Raw genomic sequence first — 17,766 nt, 5'->3', positions numbered from 1 at the left:
AAAGATGTCTCAATGTTCTGGATCCCTCTGGGGTTTTAATTAGCGAAGTTCTGAATGAATGGAAGCATTTTGAGTGGAGAGGGGGAGAAAGTGAAGGCTGGAAGCTACCTATGAAAGAAACCCCTTCAGGGAAGGAGAAGGAAATTTCTCTCTTCTCAAACCACATTTTCCCTCCCAATTCTCACACTGACCTTGGCGTTTAGGAGACATTGTTGGGAAGCAGAGACACACTCCAAGGGACTCATGGAAGGGAAGGATGAGGTTCAAAAAAAACGTGACCCTGGAAGCAGAGAAGAAAGTTGGTTATAGAGAGGGGCGGCCCCCGGGAACCCAGGTGTGCAACCTTCCCAGAAAACACTTTGCACCTTCTGTGGACATTACAAAGAGAACAGAGTTCTGGGTCCTGTGATACCAAGAGTTTCGAGTCGTCTTAGCTGTACACTTAGCCCCCAGTGCCTCACTACCCTTGGACTCTTACGTTTGAGTCCGCCCTTTTTATGGATGCTTTGCATCTTTGTGGGGAGTACACTCCAGTTTGGGGGGGGCATTATTTGGGAACTACTAGTCTTGCTATTTCATCAGAGGAAATGTCTTTGCTGAGTTAATTGAATCAATCTACTGCCTGATTGTTAATGGGTAGCACACTAGTAGGGGCCTGTAAACAGTGCATGGGGCAGCATTACCCCGTTACTCAAGGTATCACTCGGTCTCTAGGACCCCAATTTGTAGTTGTCAATGCAGACTGCCCAAAGGGATAGTGAATAGTGCTGCAGGCCTGGAGTCAGGAAGAGGCGACTTCCTGAGTTCAAATCCAGCCTCAGACACTTATTAGCTGGGATTCCCCATGCAAGTCACCCTGTGTGCCTCAGTTTCCTCATCTCTCAAATGAGCTAGAGAAGGAAATGGTGAAACACTCCGGTCTCTTTGTCAAGAAATCCGCCGATGGGGTCAAGATGAGTGAGACAGGACCGACTGACCAGCCACTAAAGAGTCCTGGGCTGCCCAGGAAGGGGGCAGGTGACTCCTGACTGGAAGTCTTCAGATGAGCAGAGAGAGACTCGAAGCTGAACCCCAGGCCGGCCAGGTCAACTCCCTGATCACACGGATAAGGAAACCCAAACCGTGCGAAGGTCGGGAGACTTGTGTGAGAGCCCGGATTTGAACCTTGGTCCTGTGAAATCCAGAGCTTTCCACGTCATCACATCCTTATTGAAGTAGGTGACAAAGCAGGTAGTGACTGTCCTGGACCCAGGGGTGTCTGAGTTCAAATCTTATCTGAGACTCGGGGATCCTGCTCCAGGCATTTCACTTATTTAAGCTCAGTTTTCTCATCTGAAAAATGGGCTGGCGGCAAGGCTCTAATGAGAGAATACCTGGAAACTACTTTGTGGAATGGAAAGCACTCTGCGAGCTGTTATTATTCTGAGCTTCCCATGTAACCCTGGGACTCTAGGAACTCTCCGTTCCTGGTCACCCAGAAGGTCACGGTCCCTTGGGAACAGAGCTTGCAGGACGGGATGTTCTCCGGGGGTCTGAGAAGCCCCCTGTGGGGAGGGAGGGTGGTCTCCTGCTCCATTTACTCCGAAGAGCAGCCCTGTAATAGAGTAAGGAAAAAAGTACCCACAGAGGCTTGGAAGCTGATGAAAGGGGAAGGAAGGAAGAGGTTGTGGTTGGCGAGGGCAGAAGGGCGGGAGGGGGCCTGGCTAGGCCCCTTGCCCCCGCAGCCAGGCTCCAGGAGAGCTTCCCTTCAGAAGTCTGGGGGCTCTGGAATTCACTGGGCCTCCGGCGGGACTTGATCTCGGGGGTGGGGGTGGGGGGGGGGCAGAGGAAGTGGCTGGCCCGCAGCTGACGGGCAGGGACTGCAGGAGAAGGGGCTGCTGGCGCTGGAGGCCCAGAGATAGAGCCCGTCCCCGGGGATGGAGCTGTGGTTTCTGTCAAAGGCAGCCTGTTTACAGAAAACGCTTGGATTGGTCTTGTTTCATTTTAAAACAAAACACAACACAACAGCCCGAGCCGCTGGGAAATGGACCTCAGCGCAGAACTATGTGCTGACTTCCCTCCGCCGCCGGCCCCAGATGGCCCGCTGCACACCACCCGGCCCTGGCAGCCAAGCTTCCAGCCTGGGGAAATTACCTGGCGGGTCCCAGAGGTCAGCGGACATTCAATCTGCTTCCCGTGAGCTGCTCCCGGCCAGGCGGGGCTCTGCCTGTCCCCCTGCCTCCGTTCAAGGTTCCGACTGGGCCACCACACCCAGCAAGCAGGGGCTCCAGAAAAGTCACCCAGTGGGCCTCCGGCCAGCAGGACCAAGAAGCGGCCCAGAAACCTCTCCCGGGACAGGGCGGCTGGAAGTAGGGCCTCAGAGCCGGACTAAGATCTTGGCAGTCTTTGAGGATGATCTCCTTTTACAGATGGGGAAACTGAGGCACAGAGAGGCGTAACTTATTAATGGTCACAGCACTCTGATCCCTATTCTCTGCTGTTCCATCTCCCTCCTCTCTCCTTCCTCCCCTTCTCCCCTCTCCTTTCTATCCTTTCTTTTCCACTTTCCTCCCCTCCACTCCCTTCAGCTGTCTTCCCCCTTTCTTTTCCCACCCCTCCCCTCTTCTTCTCACTTCTTTCCTTCCTTACCCTGCCCACCCCCCAACTGATGGATAAAACTCCCCTGACAAAGGCAGAACTCCATTAATTGGGACGAATTGCCTCCCAGTGCATCCTGATACACTTTCAGTTTAAACAGTAACGAAGCTGTTTCCTCTCCTGAGCTGAAATCTGCCTCTCTGGGGTACATGTCCCCCACTGGGTCCACAAAGGAAGGATGTGGAGTGAGAATCCTCACACATCTGAATTGGACTGTCATGTCCACCAGTATCCCTGGGATGTTGGGGAAAGCTGCCATGCGTCTAGTACACTGGGTGGGCGGCAGGAATGGGGTGTATCTCTGGAGGGACCTTCTAACTAATCTCGAGCAGTATCAGTCAATCAGTATTTATTAAGCACCTACTGTGTTCTAGGTCCTGGGCCAAGCTCTAGGAATACCAGGATCCCTCCTCCCAATTGGTCCCAATCTCACATGGAAGACCACAGAACACATAAAAAGGCAAAGAACAATCCCCACCAACACTGGAAGGAACAAAATAGTTCCGTAACGTGGCTCTTCTCAACAATGAGATGATTCAAACCAGTTCCAATGGTCTTGCAACCAAGAGAGTCATCTACACCCAGAGAGAGGATTGTGGGAACTGAGTGTGAATCACAACACAGCATTCTCCTTCTTATTATTGTTTGTTTGCATTTTATTTTCTTTCTCATTTTTTTCCCCTTTTGATCTGATTTTTCTTGTGCAGTGAGAGAATTGTATAAATATGTATGGATTTATATTGGATTTTATTTTTTCCATATTTTATATTTTCATAATTGGAAATTATATTGGATTGGATTGGATATATGTTAATATATTTTTACCATGTTTAACATATATTGGATTACATGCCATCTAGGGGAAGAGATGGGGGGAAGGGGAGAAATGGGAACACAAGATCTTTCAAGGGTCAATGTTTAAAAATTATACTTACATATGCTTTGAAAATTAAAAAAAAAATCCTTCAACAAAAAACAAAAAGAAAAAAAAGAATTCCATAACGAGAAGTCAAGAAATTCAGAGGTGAGAGAACACAAGTATCCCCAATCTGTGCAGATAGGGGGCACAGCCCTGGCAAAGGTTCAAAGAAGGAAGATCCTCTATTAAGTGTGAAGACCAGAGCAAAGGCCGGTTTGACTGGAGATTGTACAGAGAAGGAGATCTCCAATCACTGAGTCTTTAAAGACTGCTGGGGTTAAGTGGTCCAGAGCTTTAAAAAGCTAGACAGAGGAGAATATTTTTCCTGGAGGCAGTAGGAGTTGAGCAGGGATGTTCCCTGGATAGATCTGAGCTTTATTTGTCAGTCCTGTAATAGATGAGTTGGAGGAAGGAAAGTGGAGTGCAAGGAGAAGGCTGTTTCAATAATCTAGGTAAGTGGTAATACTTGGAACAAATATGGCGTCTGCAAATGGAGATAAAAGGTCCCATGCACGAGATCCTAGGACGTGAGAAGCGAGGACTAGATATCTGAAAGTTATAAATCGAAGCACATGGGTATTGACAGTGCTTGGAGAGCCTAGGAATGTATAGAAGAGGGTAGGATTTGGGGAGAAACAAAGAGTTCCATTTGGAATTGGTTGAGTGAGTTGTCTCCTGGACACCCAATTTGACATTCTCATTACACCGTTGGTGATACTGAGCTGAAGTCGATAAAAGAGACTGGGGTAGGGCTTGTGTATGCAAAGGAGCCACCCGTGTGGAGCCAGACCCACTGGAGATGATGGTTGCCAAGACAAAGGAGTCTCAGACAGACCTTTGACGGTTGTTGGTGTATTGTCTCCTGCATTAGACTATGAGCTCCTGGAGAGCTCTTTGTAATTTGTCTTTCTTTGTATTTCAAGGACTTAGCATGGTAACTGGCACATAGTAGGTGCTTAATAAATGCTTCTTGACTCATTATTCCTTCCCCTCCCCACCTAGCTGAGGAGTTCAGCTCTTACTTTTTGGAGAAAACTGAGGCCATTTTTTCCTTCTCCCTCTTTTCCCTCTTTTCCCTTCTCTCTCTTTTTTCTTTCTTTTTCTTTTTCTCTTATTTTTTTTACTGAGGCAATTGAGGTTAAGTGACTTGCTCAAGGTCATACAGAATGCCAGATCTGGAATCAGGAAGACCCGAGTTTCAAATCCAGCAAGTGTGATCTTGTATAAGTCACTTAACTTCTATTTACCTCAATTTCCTCATCTATAAAATGGGGACAGTAAGAGCACCTTCCTGGGTTGTTGTATTAAATGAGGTGATAATAATGACAATAATGGTGATGATGAGGCCAGCGCTTAGCCCAATGCCTGGCACATATTAACTTCTATGTAAGTATTAGTTTTTATTATTATTGTCATTGTTGTTGTTTAGTTGTCTCAGTGGTACCTGATTCTTTGTAAAACCATTTGAGCTGAGTAGAATTATTACCTCTATTGTTTCTTGTTTTGGGTTCCCATTAACCTTCCTAAACTCTTGTTAGCTTTGAACCCAACCACGACTTACTATGTCATTATTCTGAGCAGATAGTCCCTTGAAATGCCCATTCTTTTTCACATGGATTATCAACTGACAGCACTTTTGAATAGAGCCAGGTTCAGACCCAATTCGGGGACGCCATTGGAGGCCTCCTGTTGCCAGTGGTAATGGAAGCTTCATTTGAAGGGCTCCAGGGTGGGAGAGAACATTGCCTTGGAAGACAGCTCGAGCCTAATTGCTAAGAACAGCTTGTTCCTACTTGCATTTCCTCATAAATGTTGCCCTTTTGTCCTGCTTCTGTTTTTTAAAGTTGGTGGAAAGACAGATGGAGAGTTGGGTGGACAAATGACCCAATGACAGGTAGACAGATGTGTGATATGATATGGTAGATAGACAATGATAGATGATCACAATGATAGGTAGATAGATGATCATGTAGATGGATAAACAGATGACAGAGAGATGAATGGATAAATGGATGGATACCCACAGAAGATAAGTAGACAGAAATGTGATAGAGAATGATGGGTAGATGATAATGATAAATAAATAGATCCAGATGGATAGTGGGACAGTTGATGGAGGACTAGATGGATCAATAAATGATAGAGAAATAAGTAGGCTCCCCCTTCTATAGGACAGCCCTTTCCACACTCCATAAATATTATCAGAAATCTGTATGTTTTGTCTACAAGATGCCAAATATTTGGGGGCTGGAAAACATGAGGACTTTTCTGTTTTTCTTCCAGTGTTTGGTGACAAACGGAGGCAGGCACAGCCCAAGGGGACCAGGATGGTAAACAGGGCAATTATTGACTCACAGGTCTCTGGCTGAGTCTACAGGAAGGCGCTGCTTCCATCCTTTTGGCTGAATTTGACAAGTAAACCCAGGCAAACAAGGGAACAATTCAGTCAAACCACTGGGTTGCCTGTTTGTTTATTTTCATTATTTTTTTTATAATGGGGCTGACTGGTTGTTTGACGGAAAGAACCAAATAAGCAGGTTGTTAGTCATTCACCAAGTACTTATTAAGTGGCTAATGTGTGCTAGGCACCGGGCTAGGTTGGGGGAGGGGGTTAATAAGAAAAACCTGATCCTACACATAGTAGGATGTTTATGGATGGGAATCCAGTCTGGTGGGAGAGAGATGCTTGAAGCAATTTGACAGTATAATAATAATAATAATAGCATAAATGCTATCTAGGCCAGCACTGACTAGTTCAGCAGTGGATTTTTTATTGTTCAGTCATGTCTGATTCTTTGTGACCTCTTTTGGATTTTTCTCAGCAAAAATACTGGTTTTGCTATTTCCTTCTCTAGGTCATTTTACAAATGAGGAAACTGAGGCAAATGGGGTAAAGTGACTTGTTCAGAGTAGGACACAGCTAGGAAGTAAATGAGGAAGCTTTTGAACTCATCTTGCTCACTCCAGGTCTCTATACAATGAATCACCTAATGCACTAAGTAATGGATAATACAGGTCTTTGGCAAGCCATTTCAAGGTGCTCTCAGTTTTCTTGACCATAAAATGGCAAAATGGTGGCGAGGATCTGGGTTCAAATTCTAATTTTGCTACTTACTAGTTATGTGATTGAGTGCACAACTTCTGTGTACCTCAATTTCCTGATCTGAAAAATGGAGTTTAAAATACCCGGAGCTACCTTAGAAGGCTGTTTTGAGGAAAGTGCTTTGTAAAATTCAAAGTATTTTGGAAGATATGAGTTAGTGATGGTTATATAGGCAACTGCTGATGCAGTGAGTAGAGCATCTAGCCTGGGAAACAGGAAGACCTGAGTTCAAATGTCTCCTCTGATGCTTACTAGCAGTGTGATCCTGAACAAGGGCTTGGCACTGTCTGCCTCAGTTTCTTCAAATGTAAAATGGGGATATCAGAGTACCTACTTTGCAGGGTTATTATGAGGATCAAAGGAGATGATATTTGTAAAGCACCTAGCACAGGATCTTGCACATAATAGATGCTTAATAAAATTAGTAAAAAGTTTCTTCCTTTTTTTCCCTTCACTTCTTTCCCTTTTCATCTTTCCTTCCTTTCTTCCTTCATTCCTTCATTCTCCCCCTCCTTCCTTTTTTTCTTTTTCTTTCTTCCTTCCTTCCTTCCTTTTTTCTTTCTTTCTTTTTTCTTTTCTTTCTTTCTTTCTTTCTTTCTTTCTTTCTTTCTTTCTTTCTTTCTTTCTTTCTTTCCTTCTTTCCTTCTTTCGCTGGCCCCACATGACAATGTGTCCTAGTCTCATCACTGGGGCATCTCCTTTCCAGGCTGCTTTCCCTAGCAGTCCCCTCCCTTCCCTGCTGCCTCCTCCAACATTTGTCTATTCCTGGGGCTAAAGGAAGATCTAGAATCTGCCGTTCTATCACCTCTGCAGAATTCCACCAAGTGTCCAGATTCTTAGCCATGGCTCCAGTCAAGAACAAATACCCAACTCTCTAAACTAATATTTTATTTGTTGGTCTGCTAGCTTTGAAAATGACTTTCATGAATTTCTATCCTTGAAAACCCCAAATGCGTTTTCTTACTGAGTCCTAGGAGCTTCTTTCAGAGAAACAGGGAGTTTAAATAAACAGAGTTTGGAGTCAGGATAGAGATGGAGCTAAATTCTGCCTCCATCTCTTTACTAGCCGTGTGACCTCAGGCAGACCTTGTCTGAAATTTGGCTTCTTTATATCCTTGGACTGCTGAGCAGTCCACTGCTCTCTGTTTTACAAACAGGGCACTCTGTTTTACAAAATTACCCTGAATTTATTTTGTAGATATTTCAATCAACAAGCAGCAGAGCGCCTACTTGTGATGGGCATTGTGCCAGCTGATGGGCACACCAATACAAAACCTGAAAGGTTCCCTAGTTTAAAGAGCCTCTTGGAAAGCGTTGCCTGCTCTATAGATTTCAAAAGGAGTAATTCATTGTGAGGGGGCACGATGGGGCTGTGAGGAATGACGGGGCCAGAAAAGCATGGCAAAACCTCCAGGACTGATGGGGAGTGAAGCGAGCAGAACCAGAAGATCACTGTGTACAGGAACATCAGTGTGGGGAGGATGGTCAACTGGGAAAGTCTTGGCTGCTTCGACCAATTCGATGATCTAAGATCCTTCCCAAAGCTGGAAAAGTTGGATCCATCTCCAGACAGAGAAGCGACGAACTCCAAGGGCAAATTGCTGTATGATTTTCTCACTTTCTTTATTTTTCTTGCTTAAAAAAAAAATATGGCCAATATGGAAATATGTTTAGCATGATTTCACATGTATAATTGACAGCACATTGCTCGCCTTCTCAGTGGGTGGGAGTCAGAGTAGGACAGAGAGAATTTAGAGCTCAAAGTGTAAAAAGAAAAGAATGTTTAAAGTAAGTAATAAATTAAACTGTTAAAATGAAAAAGGGCTAACTCCACTCCCTGCTGTGCGCTCTACCTTCCTGTCTCTGGGTATAGCCCTTCCTTTTTGCTCAGACTTCCCTCAAGGAAAAAAGCAAACCAAAACAGTCCAATAAACATTAATGAGGCACCTACTGTTTGCCAGGTACTGTACTAAGTGTTGGGGATACAAAAGGAGGCAAAAGTTAGCATCCCATCCACTTCAAGAAGCTTAAAACCCAACCAAGCAGACAATATGCTAACAAGTATACACAAAGCAAGCTATGCGCATGATAATTGAGGGAATTAAGAGAGGAAGGCTTCCTGTAGAAGGTGGGACTTTCTTTAAGTCAGCAGTTGGAGCAGGGAAGGAGAGGGTTCCGGGGATGGGGGGTGGCCAGAGAGAATGCCTAGAACCAAGAGATAGAAGGTCTTACTCATGGAAGAGCCAGACTCACTGGGTCCAAGAGCACCTCTGAGGAGGAAGGTCTGAAGACTGGAAAGAGGAAGGGACAGGTTATGAGGGGCTTTGAAAGCCAAACAGCATTTTAAAAAATTAGATCTGGGAGGCAATAGGGAGCCATGGGTATTTATGGAGTAGAAGGGTGATAGGGTCAGTCCTGTGCTTTAGGAAAATCCTTTTTGTGACTGAATGGAGGTGTCGGGAGAGACTTGAGGCCCAAAGGCACCCCCCCTCATCAGTTACTGAAATGGGCCAGGTATGAGGGAAGAAGGTGTGCAGCCGGATGGGGCTCAGAGGAGAGAAGGCGCCATCCTGCAGAAAGAATTGGTTGGCTTTGGTACCATATTGTCTATGGGGAGGCCGGGAGAGAGCAGAGTTTGAGATGACTCTGGGTTCGGGAGCCCAAGGGACTGGGAGAAGGGCAGGGCCTTTGCAGTAACTGGGAAGCTGTAGGGGGAAGGACCAGTTGGGTTTCAGACAGGGGGAGATTATGATATCTACCGGATTTTAGTTTGAGATCGTTGTGTTCCTTTTCCCGAACACAGGCGACTTTGGTGATCCTGAGGTGGACGTTTCGAGGGGTCAGCAGGTGGGGGGTCCTCACTTGGGTCAGCTAAAAAGCTATCATAGCTCTTAGTGAAAGAAAAGCCCAACAACAGAAAGGGGATCCCAGTTCCCAGAAGACGTCTGGAGGGAGACAGCTCAGGGCTAAGGCAAAGGTACAACCCTGAGTCAGCAGTTCCACCAGAATGCTTCACTTTGGGAGTACAAGTCTCACCCTCCAGGAAGAAGAACTTAAGAGTTTCTGCTTTATATTTAAGTCTTTCTCAATACTTTTGACTCTTCCCTGTTTTATTTTTTCTAATATAATTTTTTTTCTGTAGGAAGGAAACAAATAGCTGTCCTATACCTAATCTGTATGAGAGGAAAGGCAAGGGAATAAGCATTTATGCAACGCCTACTGTATTCCAGGCATTCTGCTAAGGGCTTTACAAATACATCACTTGCTCCTAATTGAACACTTGGGATCTTTTTCCTCCTCTTTTAGGGGGCCTTTAGATATGACCCAAGTTTGATGCCATTGCCTCTAGAGCTTCCTGGTGAGTACATAAAGATCCAATTCCAGAAAAAGAGACTGTTTCCTTTCTTTAGGGGCCGTGAACCTTCTATTGGTTCGGAGTTCACAAGAACCCCTTGATGGGAGAGGAAAAAGAGAGTCCTATAAGCCCCTCTTGGGCTGAGCAGTGGGGGTTGGGGGGAGATGAAGGAGTGGATTTCATTGGAACAGGGAACTCCCAGTGAGGAAAATCCTTCAACCCAAGGATATCAGCACCTGCCCTGTCATTTATCATCTTCAAAATATGGTTTGGTTGCCTAGGGGCCCTCAGGGGTTAAATTACAGCCAAGATGTCAGAGGTAAAGCTTGAACTTCTGGGCCTCCTGCGTCTGAAGCTAGCTCTCTGTCCACCATGAAAAGCTGCCTTTAAAACCGAGGTTAATTAATTAAATGTAAATGATCTCAAGCCCGTTTAATTTGTTTATATTAATAATTGGACATTAAGCCATTTAGAATATCTTTCTAGATGAAAGGCTCTCTAAGTCAGCTCCCCCCCCTCCCCAAATCTTTGCCTCTCTGTGTGCTCCGGGTTTGGGGAGCCCAGCTGGGGGGGGGCCACACCTGACACCGGCCACGGAAATCCCAGCCAGGCGTCATCCCCCGGGCCCTGCCCCTGACATCTGACGCACCCGCCCAAAGTTTATTTTTTCACGAGTTGTACAATAGTCGGTTGCACAAAAGGTTTTCCTCCATTCGAAACCCGACTCACTCATGCGGAGGCCGCCCGCCAAGGCGAAGTTGTGACTTTTTTTTCCTGTTTGGGAGCTATCTCATGGAAAAGCCACAGAACAAAGCCGGGAGTTTTTTCAGGTTAACTTTTAGTCTCGGTGACTGTTTACGTTCTGTCTCTGAACCCTGAAATGTCTTATTTCGGAGGGAAAACAAAAACAGGAGTTGGGCTTTCTGATTAGTGAAAACAACTGCCAAACAGCTTCCTCGGTCCAGCTGGACGGCTCTGGATTCTGCTCCAAGTGAATGGAGCAAAACCAGGCCCGGACTCCCTGCCTCCCTCCCTCCCTCCCTCCCGAGCCCAACAGGCCTAAAAATAGAGCTCTTGAAAACAGGAACAGCCAACCTTGTTTGCTCCGGGCTGCGGACGGGCACATCTTGGCCCTCGCACACTCGAGTGAGCCTTCGCCAGCTGCCAGGGAGCTTCAATAACAAGGCCAGCGGCCTACAGAGCCAGGGGCCAAACCCCCACATGGCTGGAGCCGCAGGTCCTGCACCCAGGGCAGAGATAGCCCAGCTTCCCCATGAGCGAGGGCCGGAGAGACAGGGAGCAGTATCCAAGCAGTGCCCCTCCTGTGTGGCAGAAACAGCCCCTGCTCTGCAGGAATTAGGGGGGAGACAATAGATGGACAGACAACATCAGCATAAGGTTTTAAGACATCACTACAAAGTACTTTGTGGGGAGGAGAGGGACCCAGAACTGAGAAGAGAGGGGAGTGGGACACAGGAGGGACACAAACCCTTGGGTTTGTGGGACACAGGACAGACCGAGACGTCCGGCCCGAAGCAGAGCTGGGCTCCCCAAGCAGCCTGTGGGACGGTCACCAGCCTTACTCCGAGCTCCGGCTTCCTTCAAAAGCCCCAACCAATGTAGGCTCTCGGGGTCGTGGGTCGTCGTCAGCCTGGCTTTTGGCTCCTCGGCCACTTGTGCTCGTGGATCGTTAATTAATGCTTGTTGGGCTAAATGATTGATTTGGGGAATTCCTGGCTGCGACAAGTCAAGTTAGCCGCCCGACATCCAGTCGGCCTCATCTGCCGGACAGGACATAGAGACAGACTTGGGAGAAGACTCAGACCTAAAGCAGAGCCCCACCGCGCACTCAGCCAGGCTTGTCTTGACTACTTCTAGTGATGAGGAACTCACTCCCTGCAGAAGCTTTGTGGCCAGGGACAGGCAGCTCTTAGTATCAGGAAGTTCTGTTTTTCCTTCTATTAAAGCAGAATGTGCCTTCCTGCAGCTTAGCCGGGCTCTCTGGGGCCAAGCGAAACAGGCAGAATCTCCGTGATAGCCGGCACACAGCCGAACACAGCCATCGGGTACCCCATCCCCTCGGCCATCGCTTCTCCTGACCAAACAGGGCCAGCTTTCGACTTCCCCTTGGGTGACCCTGCCTGTGGAGTCCTGGCACCCCCAGGAGGCACAAGACCAGATGTTGGGAGGAGAGGCTGGGAGCTCCCGATGAGAGGGGAGGCTGAGGGGGAAGTGGAAGGGAGAGGCTCCTAAGTGGGAGCGGGAGGCCCAGCCTGTACTGAGAGTGGGAGGGGATGTGGGGGACAACATGTCTCCTGCTATCCAAGAGAGATGGAGAGGGCGGGCGGATCCTCACAGGAATTACCTTCCTGCAGTCAGAAAGAGTGGCAGACGTTCTCTGCGGGCTCATGGAGGCTTTTGCTCCCTCCTTTCTTAATACAGCCTTTCTGAGCCATAAAGCAACTTCATGTACCAGCCTGGGGAGGGAGGGCCAGCCTGGAACAGAACAGAACATCGGGTGCTCAGCTCCTCCAGGAATCCTGGCTGAGGAGCCTCCAGCTGTGGGAGCCCAGCCACTTGGGGCTTATGGGATGGGAGGAGATAGAGGCCAGAAAGGGGGGGGCAGGCGTCACAACACCCCGGAATGACCTGTATGTATTAGGCCTTAAGGAACCCAATAGCCAGGGATGCTAGGGAAGACCAAGAAGAGAAACCGTGCTGGGGACTCTCCCGAGCTCCACCAGCTCCTAGCCCTCTAGTCACATTGTAGCAGCAGCAGCAGCAGCTACTACTATTATTACTGTTGCTGCTCTTACTGCTACTGTTGCTATTACTACTATTACTGCTACTACTGCTACTTCTACTATTACTACTGCTACTGCTATTACTACTGCTGCAATTACTAGTACTGCTATTGCTACTCTACTACTGCCATTACTACTATTACTGCTATTACAGCTACTACTGCTGCTTCTGTTACTGCTACTATTGCTGCTACTGCTGTTGCTAATACTACTATTGCTATTACTGTTATTACTACCATTACTACTATTATTACTACTCCTACTGCTGCTACTACTCCTACTACTGCTGCTATTACTATTACTATTACTGTTACTACTACTACTACTACTAGGACTACTACTACTACTATTGCTATTACTGCCATTACTGCTCTTATTACTGCTACTACTATTAATATTACTACTGCTGCTGCTATTATTGCCATTACTGCTATTGTTGTTATTACTACTACTACTGCTATTACTGCCATTATTGCTATTATTACTATTACTGCTGCTATTACTACTACTGTTAGTACTACTACTACTATTACAATTACTACTACTACTACTGTTACTACTACTATTGCTATTACCGCCATTACACTATTATTACTGGTACTATTATTATTACTACTATTACTACTACTACTTCTATTACTGCCATTACTGCTATTATTATTGCTGCTGCTACTACCACCACCACTACTACTACTACTACTATTACTGCTGCTACTGCGACTACTACACAGCTACACACTACAAGGTGGCACAGTAAACTGAACACTGGACCTGGAGTCAGAAAGCCTTAACTTCAAATCTAGCTTCAGACACTTCCTAACTGGGTGATCCTAGACAAGTCACATCATCCCATTTGCCTCAGTTTCCCCATCTGTAAAATGAGTTGCAGAAGGAGATGGCCAACCCTCAGTATCTCTGCCAAGAAAACCCCCCAGTGGGGTCAGGAAGAGTTGGACAGGACTGAAATGACTGAACAATTTAAAAATACTTTGTAAAGTATTTTAGAAATACCATTTCATTTTATCCTAACATTAACCCTGTTATTATTATCCCCAATTTCTGATCAGGAAACTGAGGCAGACTGGGCTGCCCAGTAAGTATCTGAAACAGTTTTGAGCACAGATCTTCCCACCTGGGGCCTCTCTGCTCCTTTCACTCCATGCTGAAAGGAGAAGCAGAAGGGAGGCAGGTTCATACACAAGTACTGTGTGTCAGTGGGATCCCCCAAGATAATAGGACCAAGACCGTAACATTTAGTCCCAGCTGCTGCACCTAGGGCCCTCTGATTAGTTCTGAGCACCTCATTTTAGGAAGGACATGAAAGGGCGTCCCAGGACGTTGACCTGATCGTGAGGGGCCCAGAGGATTATGTAAGGGTTCTGGGATGCTGAAAGGCACTGCCAGCTGCTCTTCTCATCTTCCTATTCACATACTTTGGATTCCTACTGCATGCAAGGCCCCGGGAATGGACATGAACAGGGACACACACCCCTGCTCCCCAATTCCTCATGCCCTCGTTGACTTAGCCTCTTTGACAAACCCAGCCTCGGGTTTTCCCCTACAGACAATAAATGGGTACCAGAAGCCTGCGGGTCATCTTGGCAGTAATCACTTACAGGTGCAGCCACATATATCCATCCATCTGTACCAGAAAGATGGGGATTGCTGACATTTCTGTCCTGGAAAGGCCATCTTGTGGGCCAGGCAGTGCCAAGCACAATGCCTGGCACATCCTGACTGCCTCATAAATGTTTGCCGATTGGTTGATCAATTGATCTCACTCTTTCAATACCGCTTGGGAGCCAGGAGTCCTGAATTCTCAGCTTCAATCAGCTGCAGCTCAAATTTCCCTTCCCTTTCTCTCCTCAAGGTTACTTTCCGTCTAGATTGTAGAGCTCTCAAATGGATGAGGTTGCTTGTTATAAGTGAGAGGAATCTCCACTGTAAAATACCCCACAAATGGTTGGCCATGACGGCCCGTGAGAGTACATGGCCTTGATCCCAGATGCCCCCAGGCAGGGGAGGTCGTGAGCTTGGATGTTCTAGGCTGCAGTGATGGGTCAGGTCCAGACTCAATGTGATGAGCCCACAGGAACATGGTGGGGTAGATTGGAGAGGGGCCACCTGGCCACTTAAGGAGGGCCAAACCGGCCCAGGCTGGAAATGGGCAAGTCAAAGCTTCCATGTTGATGGGAGCTGGTCCCCAAGGGCTCTTTATTTGTTAAAGAAGGCTCAGGGGTCTGCTGTGATTTCCTCTTCACAATTTGCAGCCTGGAGATATTGAGAGGCTGAGACTTCAAAAATAAAAATGTGATTGCCTGGTTTTCATGTTGAGATTTTGTTCAACAAATCAACACTGTGACTACTGGATGGAGAAATGTGAAAAAAAAATGAGCATTTATTAAGCACTTACTGTGTGCCAAGCATTATCAAGTATACAAATACAAAAAGCCAGAGAGCCCATGCTCTTAAAGAGCTTATCATTTAAGAAGGGAATGGAGCATCTCTAAAGGAGTGGTGGGATGTTTTGTTCATGGTGGTCACGGGTATGAACCACTGATGGGCGCATCTTTCCATGAAAAGAAGTGCTGGTTTGAGAAGGAAGCATGGGAAGCCAGCAGGAAGAAAATGGCTCCGAAGGAGCACAGAGCCCCACTGTCTAAGCTGGAGTGTGAAGCTGGCTGAGATTTTCAGATAGGGAGGCAGGGAAGGAGCACCTTCCAGCCAGAATTGGAAGAAAAAAACATCATTTGTGAGAAATAGCAAAAAAAAGCCAATTTGTCTGGGAAGGATGTGCAATAAACACATTTCCTCACTCCCCAGTTTTATTGATGATGCTATAGGTTTGTTTCTTATCTCCCTTACCATCGACTTCATACATTCACAGGGGGACAAGCATTTATTTTTCTATTATTATAGATAGATGCTTTTAGACCTCCAGACAGACACTTCATCACAAAATTTCAGAATTGGAAGGGAATTCCCATGATAAATGAGTCAGAATCCTCTCAGCAATATTCAGGACAAATGGGTTTCACTTAGTCTTCACTTAAAGACCCAATGATATAAAACTCACTGCCTTCCTAGAGCAAACAATTCCATTTTTGGATGGGACTCATTGTCAGTGAGTTTTCACGCAGGTTTAGAGCTCGAAGGGATCTCATTGGGCATCTATTCCAACCGATTCCAATCTTTTCCAATCTATCCTTTCCATTTACTCAACAAGTGGTCATCCAGCCACTATTTGGAAATTGCCTCCATCTTTTTTTTTAAAGCTTTTTATTTTCAAAACATATGCATTGACCCTTGCATAGCCTTGTGTTTCAGATTTTCCCCTCCTTCCCCCACCTCCTATCTAGATGGCATGCAATCCAATATATGTTATACATATTAAAATATATGTTAAATCCAATATATATAAACATTTATACAATTCTCTTGTTGCACAAGAAAAATCAGATCAAAAAGGAAAGAAAATGAGTAAGAAAACGAAATGCATTTTGATTTCCTCCACAGGTTAATTGTATATCATTTCAAAGTCCGATTCTTCTTGTGCAGCACAATAACTGTGTGGATATGTATATACATATTGTATTTAACATATACTTTAACATATTTAACATGTATTGGTCTACCTGCCATCTGGGGGAGGTGGGAGGAAGGAGGAGGAAAATTGGAACAAAGGTTTTACAATTGTCAATGCTGAAAAATTACCCACGCATATATAATAAAAATAATATAATATATATTATTTAATAAATAATATATAATAAAAAAAGAAAATGAAATGCAAATGAACAACAACAAAGAGTGAGAATGCTATGTTGTGATCCACACTCAGTTCCCACAGTCCTCTCTCTGGGTGCAGATGGCTCTCTTCGTGACAAGATCATTGGAAATCTGCTTCCATCTCCTAGAATCTCCAGCCAATCTGTCACTCCAGGTTACACAATGGGGCCCGTGCACCCCACTCCTTGGATTGCTCTTCCAGGAATGGTTATACCCCTGGATTCCAACTCCCTGCTCCCTGTATCTGAGATGGAAACTAAAAATGAATGGAAAAAACCAAATTGCCGAGCATGTTTCATGTTTCCCAGGATGGAAAGCTGGAAGGCTTTTTCCTTCTGAGCCTTCCCAGATGCCACTTAGTCAAGACTGGTGGCCCAACCTAACTCAGGCCCTCTAGAAGAACACAGAGCCGGTCAAAAAATTGGTTTTCTCAGCCATGTGTTTAGTCAATTGGAACCAGTTACAGTTAAAGAATGTCTTTGTACACACAATAATGTCTCTAGGACACTTCCCTTATAAGTCATCAGAATTCTACGATTTTCTCAGAAATCATTTCCCAACCTCCTCTTAGGATTGAGAATGTAGCAATTGAGCAAATGGAGAAGGTCTAGGAGGACCCCCAATGTGGAGAGATCACATCCTCCTATACAAAAGCCCCTAAATTCTTCTCTTTTATAAGTATGTGTTTAGTGAACAGCTACTGGATGTGGAGGACTGTTCTAGGAGCTAAATAATGCCAGTGCCTGGAGTTTCTGGCCGGTGAGTGAGGCTTCCTGGAGATGCTCATGCAGTCAGTAACAAACTGGCAATTTATCTGGCAGAAAGCACTGAATGTCCTGCCATGACGAATTGGAGCTCATCACTCCTAGCCTTGGCACCGGCACACTAGATTCCGAGCTGGCTCCCGGCATGTCTGCAAGGGATTTCTGAAGCCTGAGACTCAGATTTAATTCAAATGGACAATATTTACTATGTGGGCAGCACTGGTTTAGATCCTGGGCGTATAAAAACAAAAATTTGTTAAACCATGGCACAGATTTAGAACACAGCTCCTGCCCCTCAGGGGCCTTATATTCTACTGAGAGGAAGAGGATGAGGGGAGAACAATAAGTACATAGATAATTAAAATCCTATGATTTCAAGTCCCTGTAACACTTAC

Source organism: Sarcophilus harrisii, chromosome 4, assembly GCF_902635505.1.
Source record: "Sarcophilus harrisii chromosome 4, mSarHar1.11, whole genome shotgun sequence".
NCBI classification, from domain to species: domain Eukaryota; kingdom Metazoa; phylum Chordata; class Mammalia; order Dasyuromorphia; family Dasyuridae; genus Sarcophilus; species Sarcophilus harrisii.
The sequence above is the reverse complement of the archived record's forward strand: the minus strand, read 5'-3'. Positions refer to the sequence as shown.